Source organism: Tasmannia lanceolata, unplaced genomic scaffold (genome assembly GCF_043159265.1).
Source record: "Tasmannia lanceolata isolate RefF3 unplaced genomic scaffold, GAP_Taslan_0.1 ptg000102l, whole genome shotgun sequence".
Lineage (NCBI taxonomy): Eukaryota > Viridiplantae > Streptophyta > Magnoliopsida > Canellales > Winteraceae > Tasmannia > Tasmannia lanceolata.
Genome location: NW_027518779.1, coordinates 25,001 through 32,346, shown reverse-complemented (window position 1 = coordinate 32,346; position 7,346 = coordinate 25,001). Strand labels below are relative to the sequence as shown.

The window sequence follows — 7,346 nt, the reverse complement described above, 5'->3', positions numbered from 1 at the left end:
TTTTTCCAGGGAAACCTGTCATGCACATGCAAGGGAACTGTCTGCCCTCTTCAAGCTGTCGAATATAGATAGGAGATCTACTTCAAGTTCAAGGCTGGCAGCAAGCGTAAGTGCAATCGCAATCCCTATGAATTTCATTAATCAATATCTCTCCGGCCCTCTAGCACTCTGTTATGGCGCAATCACTGACTTTAGTTCTGGAGTTCTAGGTCCTCTAGCTATTAGCGCTGGTAGCTCTCCTTCTGGTAATGCATTATAGGCTGTCTTCCTTCCACCTCTCTCTATCGCCCTTCCCCTTCTTTTAGCAGCTCATCTCGAATCTTGAATGTTTAGCGAATCGATCGTAATTGGTCTGACCGCTCAAGGCTTATCTCTCTATTCCCCTTTCAGGTCTCCGGTCATTGGTAGAAAGCCTGTAAATTCCATTTCTTTCCTCTCCAGCTTGGGAATACTTATTTCTATTGGCTATATATCTGTAGTCACAATGCCAGTTCAAGCTATCTTCTGGAGAGAGAGAAAAGGTATGCGCAGGTGCAGTAGTTCAAGGCAGGCAGGTAAGGGCTTGGCTTGACCGTTTGTTCTCTCCTCCCCAGAAACAGGAAAAACGACTACTTCTTCTCCAAAAACTGCATCTGCTGGTGCCTCCATTTCCCTAATTGTGCCAGCTACGTCCTTCCTCTACTTAATATATATATATATTTCTTCAAAAGGCTAAAAATAATGGGTTTTAATGCATCTGAAAGCAGCACTCGTACTATAACCCATGTTAAATAAAAGAAAAGGATGGATTGACGACTACCGAATGCTTTACATCAGAATGTCATACTCTAAAATAACTCCCATAATTTATTTAAACGAGCCTGAGGGATGTCTAGGATTCCTTGCTTGAACCTGATCCTGATCGCTAAGCTAATATGGGGAGAGCGCTTTCTCCCCGACGGCTCATTTTTAAGAATGCTCCAGCTCCATCCAAAGGGGAGGGAATTGTAGACGGAAAGAAGAGATTAGCGAAAAAAAAAAAAATAGCAAGCAATAGGAAAGGAACGGACCATCGTTGCAAAATATGATAAAGAGGAGGAGATAACGGGCGAAGTATATTCATGAGATTCGGTTGGATCTTTATTCGCTCCGTTCGCGGAACGATATACTGAAAGGTACGACCAGCGCGGTTGTTCGTATTTCATTTTCTTCTTCGCCCTTCTTAGAAAGCACTCACTGAGTTACTTACTGAAGAGATTTTCTCTCTCGACGCCGAGAATGATTTATGTGTCCAGGTCGATCAGAGGTTCGGCTTGCTTCTCCCCCACCTTTTTTGCGTTCTGGGGCCCGTAATATAATGAGTACCCTTGGAGGGGCGAAAGAAGCGTCGAAGGGCTCCAGCAAAACACGTCCATAGAAAACAAAATAAGGCTCGGCAAAGACGACAGAAACTAGGGAGAGTTTCTTTTCATCCATGCCTGAAGCATGCTTTTATAGTACGTGCTTCCCTCTCCCTGACTACGGAGCTGCTTTAGGATATAGCGGAGAGTTGGGGGGCGCTCGTCGTCTTGATCATCAATGATCCATTTAGTCATTAGACTCAAATCGACATAGTTGATTTTATGCCCCTATTAGTAAGGGCCCCTCGTATATCTCTTTGACTGCATCCTAAATCTGTTGGATTAGGTCCAATTTGGATTCTTCGATTCTCGCTCCTACTGGGCGGAGTACTACAAATATCTTCCATGATATCCGGAGTACTCCCCCTATTTTGGGCTATCTCCGGTAGCAGCCTCGGCGGCCCAAAGTCACGCCAAGGCTGCTCGGGATTGGCCCCCCCAGCGGGAAGCGGGTGAGCGGTATGAGCCGCCCCGGCTGGAGCCGGTTCCTGAGCCGCCAGGGGCAACCATTGCCTGTAGAAGGCCGCCCCGTTTTCAGCAAGAGATCGGGGGACAAGTTCCCCCGAGCGTCCCCCCGGGGGGGCCAGCCTCACTCAATTCGAGATCGAGAGAATCATCCGCGCAATACGCGACTGGGATTATGTCAAATAAAGAAAGTAAGAAAATGTTTGAAAATAACAAACATAAATGAAAGTAAAAAGAGGTACAAATCAATAAAGATAAACCAAAAACAAACAAGATATTTCCAGAAAATCGTTTCAAAGAAAAAATGTTATATAAAATGGGAGTTCTTTCTCATTTGGAAACGTTATCAGCATCTATCTTTCAGCAACTGAACGGGAAGATCTTTGATCAATTAAGGTGTTAGGTCTGCTTACGCTTACCTAAGGTAAGCTTAGCATTGGACCTCCCAACAACAACCCCCATTTTTCTTTCCCATAGCATAGGTCCCTGACGGCTATTCGAAAAGCAACAGGGGGGCTTTTCGCCTTTTGTTAAGAAGGCGGTCTCATGGACCGGTCGCCTTTGGTACTTTTGTAGTCAATTTAGTTCAGTAGCGCCTAAATAAGAAAAATAGGGCTATAAGTAGGCCGTTTGCTATTGCTATAAGGGCTGCTCGCCTTTTGACGGCTTGGCTTCGCTATCGCTCCTATGTAGTGGTCGGCCTTCAAAGTAGTATTCCTACCATACCAGAATGCCTATTATCTAGTGCTAGAAGCTTCGCCAGAAGCAAGCAAGACGAGGTCGCTCTGCTTCGTAGACAAGGCTCGTTCCGTGCTTGACTTACGAGCTCGTGTAGTAAGGCCTCGCCCTTATAGCTTATGGGGGCTTATGCACTCCACTCGCTGTCTACTAAACGAGCGTTAGAGCGAATTGAGCGAAGCCTTCAATTTAGTAGCTTCCCCCCTTTTCCCTCACCCTAAAATGAAAATGGAATTTCCGCTTAAGCTTCCCCAGCTTCAAAACGCTTACTAATAGGGGCCCCTATCACGTACTAACCTAATAAGGGCGTTTAGGGCGCTGAAAAACCTTTACTAATTTACTAATAGGGCATCGCGCGCGCTAGCGCGCCTTACTAATAGGGGCTTTGAACTTGACTTAACTAATAGGGCTTGCTTGCTGGTTTGGGGGATTAATTGAATTGATTGGATACCCGAGAACCATAATCTTTCAAAGGAACAGCTTCTACGACGATAGATAGGGGTCAGGTTTGGCATCTATGCCCCCTGCCCTCCAAACAGTATGGGAGCCTTTCAGCTCGTACTGCTCACACTCCTAGATCCTCACGGCACCTCCTCCACCATAGTGTGAGCTGGGAGCAGCTCCGAAAAGCTAGGCCTACTTCAAAATTCGCTTTCAAGTCAACGTCAACAACAACACCACGAAAAAAGTACGGTTGCCCACTGATCTGATCATAGGTGAAATCAAATCCCTTCGCTTCGCGCCAGGCTTGGAAGCCGTAAGTAAGGCTCCCTTCGCCTCTCGGAAGCGAGAAAGCAAGCAGCGAGCCCTATTAGTTAAGTCAAGCCGTTGCGCCTACAATCTATACTAATAAGGGCGTGAGAGGGGCCCCCTAAACGTAGTAAGGAGGAGCCCCTCTTAGCCCTTATTAGCCCCTCTCACGTAAGGGCGTTTAGGGCACGTAAAGGTTTTGAAGCAAGCTACGGCTTCTTTAAAGCCCCCTATCACGACATACTAATAAGGGCGTTTATGGCGCTAGCCCCTCGCGCGCCCTTATTAGCCCGAGTAAGTTGACTTTAGAAGCTGGGAATCGCAAGAATTGAGAAGTCCTCTATTGAATTGAATGGGGTGGGAAAGACAGGTTCGGAAATGGCCGGATTAGCAGGAGGGAGGGCGGCCCCACCCTGAAACAAAGGTGTACGTACATAAATAAAGATGGTTATGTCCGTCTCCTTCCCATCTATCTTGACCGGGAAGAGGGGGGAGGCTCTTGCGGAAGCCCTGCCCGCCCTTCTCTATTTTGAGGGATCCCTCATATTGATGATTCCAGGCTTCCCGGACTCGTCACAGACGGCTAGGAACAAGAAGAGGGTCAGTAGTCTCTGCCGTTGCAGGTCCTTCTCCTTCCGCTGAGACGGCCCTCTTTTTGGTTTTGTTCGTTCACCGCGGCACGAAAGAATGAAGAAGCTGGAATAACTCAGAAAGAGAGTGGCGCCTAGCCGTTGAGAGCGTCTGTTGTCTTTGTAGAGGAACAGTACGATCTTGGACTGGCCTCCTTCGCATGACCTAGAAAGAAAAAGAGGTCCGTGCTACTATAAGGCCTCTAAACTCCTCCCTCAGGACACTGTTGCGTTGCCATGGGGACGGGGTAGCCCCGACTTCCATAGGTCCTTGGTTCGACCTCCTAATGAGAATTGAGGTCCTTGCGCGGGCGTCTCATCCCTAAGACTTGCTTGCTCTGTATGGAGTGCCCCGTGGTTCCTCGAGTGCCAGCCGCAGAGAGGAATGCCATCAACTAGGGCGCTATTGGCCACTAACCACTCGCTCGCCGGCCGCTCGGGCTCCGCGTTTCAAGTTCGTTATCCTAACCGTCTCCTCTGCTCCACCGGGAGCCTGGCCCCTTCTTCTATCTTATCTACTGCCTTGCTCCTCGGCTCCCTACTGCTCCAGCCGCTCGCTGTAATAGCTTGCTTCTCGGGTGGCTCGCACCCCGGGTGGTGCGGCTGAGCCAGAGTGGGCTCAGCAGTCGGCCTATGTCTCCGGGCGCACGCGTAGAGGCATGATTAGTTCCACGAATCTCACTGCACTGACCATAGTAAACTCCTTCTCGTTGTACCGAAATGGAGGTCTGATTTGAACGACCAGGTACAGCATCACATTTGACACCTGAGGAAGGTACAGCCCAACTATGAGGTACATCAGCAGGTGTTACAATCATACGTAGATGAGTTTTGGCTGGTACAACCACTCTATTGTCCACTTCTAATAAACGTGATTGACCCAATTCTGGATCATCTTCTGGAATCGTATAACTGTCAAAAGTGAGTGACTGTTCATCGGAACTGTTATAGTCCGAATACTCATAAGGTTGGGTCGACGCCCGCCTCCCCCCAAACTGTACTTGCAAGTTTCCCCGCAAAAAGCTCTCCACGCCTACTCTTAGAAAGAGCACTATTCTTCTTTAGTTAGGTAGTTCTCCCCTCTCTCAGAGACCGTAAGACCCCGGTGGAATCGAAGGCCCTAAAGACAACAGGGGACCGTTTCTCGCCCAGCCCTACCTACTTCAGTGAAGCTGGAACCGAAAAAGACCTGGTTCCACACACATGAGACACGCAGAAGGTATGGGACGACCAGTTCACTACGGAAAGCGAATTCGATCCTATAGTCGTCTTCTTTGTTCGATAAATGCGCAGTGGAAAGGGATGCTAGTCGGCTCGGCGAAGTTGTAGGCCCCAATAGATCAGATCAAGAGTGATTCCTCACCTATCCTGTCAGGGGCCCTATTAGTAAGGCGAACGCTCGAGTATAGATTCCCTATGCTCATGTGAACGGCCGGGGCCGGCCGGCCCGTAGATCTAAAAGGATCCATCCATAGGCCTGACCGGAAATCGTTTGTCCACGAACAAAACAAAAACAAAGTAGTAGTATTGTATAGTAGTCGTTCATGAGACCTCGAATTCCCACGTTCCAGCGTGCATTATGCCAGCTGGTCCCACCCCCCCCTCTTAGTAAGTAGTCACCCTTCTTTTTGCTTTTTTTTCTTATTTTTTCGCTGCAGCAAGTCAGTTGCGAGGCGCTCAAGACCTGTTCGGACGTGAGCTGAGCTTCCAAGATCCTACTACTGCTCATTCCAGCGGACGGACCGCTCCCCCTTTCGCGTACTTCTTTTTTTTTTTTTCTCACCAGAATGCATGTGAAAATCAACTAACCGGCCGGTGGGTGATTCTGGTTCTATCTCCGCTTGATCCCAGTTTCAATTCCCTTTTCTTCAGGAGGTGAGGTTCGGGTCGGAGGGACGGGGCGGAGCGCTCCGTTGTTCACCGCTAGTTTCTAGTACAAGTCTATCAGAAGTGGTTTCGGTTTTGTTTGAGTATGGTCCAGATCGTCGGAGCCCGGAGCCAGGTGATACCGCGATTGATTGAGCGGGGCGGGGAGGTGCGAGCTTCCACTCGAAACCCTTTCGGTCACTCGCATTAGGGCATTCCGATCGCTTCTCGTACGACTCCCTCGCCCCTGACTGGAAAGGAGACATACAACATAGTGAGTCGGCCCTATTCATTCCATTCCTGAAAGGAGCAAGCAGCAAGCGAACTTCACTTACTAATGGGGGGGGGCCGCCCTATTAGCCCTTATTAGTATAGTACAAGTGTTGCCGTTGCGCCCCTATTAGTCAGGCGCGCGTACTCATCTTTTTTTCATTCATGAAACCCAAAAAAAGTCATTCAGACCGATCACGTCTCGAGTAGAATTGTCCAGTCTTGCCCCGGAGTAACGGTAGACCCTATTGAATGACAAAGGATAGACTAGACTGGACCACATTTACCAATGAATCCAGAGATTTCTCCGACATGGATCGATGTATCTCCAGAAGAGATAGATAGGTATATGTCTTTCTTTCGAAAGAAAAAGATGATTTAGATTATATCAATAATAAGGAAAGAGTCTATATCCTATATCGATCATAGGATCACTCTATGAATAGGTCAATTCTCTTTGACCTCCCACCGTTCACTACATCCCTTGCTTCTCGCTGCGAACGGCTCCTCGGTGGAGGAGTAGAAGCGCTGGTCCCCTTCGGTCAAGTGCTTGTGCCTGCTGTTACCTACCGTAGGACCTCCGTCCCCGAAGCGAAGAAAGAGGAGCAGGAACAACAGGTTGTCCTCTCCCGGCCCAGTAGTTCCGCAACTACTACCGTGGTTGTTGCCAACGGGGATCCCCCATTCCGAAAGGTGACGGGGCCGGCCGTTAGGTCCAAAGTTGTATGCCACTGCTGTGGTGCCGATAGATTCACTACTTCAGCGCCGTTATCGGACATTGCAGGCTGAGCATCTATTTCTCGTATATCGCTCCACACCGAGAAGAGGGATGTGTACCTCCAGCAACAACAAGAATGGAACCATAGGCTTCTAATGCTGGGAGCATTTCGGGGTATAGGTCTAACCACCCCAACTCCCCGTTTCTGGCATGCTATAGTTCTTATAGTCTCTCGACGACGGGAATGGGAGATTACCGGTAAGCCAGATGCTTCGCGAACCACCGGTACATTTCGTTGCACTTTCATCACCCTCGTGAAGAGGCGCACTCCGATACCATTGATGTCCAATAGCTTTGATAGTAATGGCTGGATCTACTACTACCTCGTCCATTGAGTATAACAGAGCAAATGAAGGTATAGCAATGAACATCGGGATGATACTAGGAAATATGGTCCGAATAATCTCTATAGTAGTTCCATGAACAATCCTTTTAGGGATTGGATTCGTTTGATAGTGGAAATGCCATAAA

General features: G+C 48.6%; 1 pseudogene; it reads right to left on the bottom strand.

Annotated features, from left to right (window-relative positions):
* Window positions 1-6,997: 6,997 nt before the first annotated feature.
* The window catches only part of LOC143865777 (cytochrome c oxidase subunit 2 pseudogene), a 537-nt pseudogene continuing 188 nt past the window's right edge, over window positions 6,998-7,346 (bottom strand).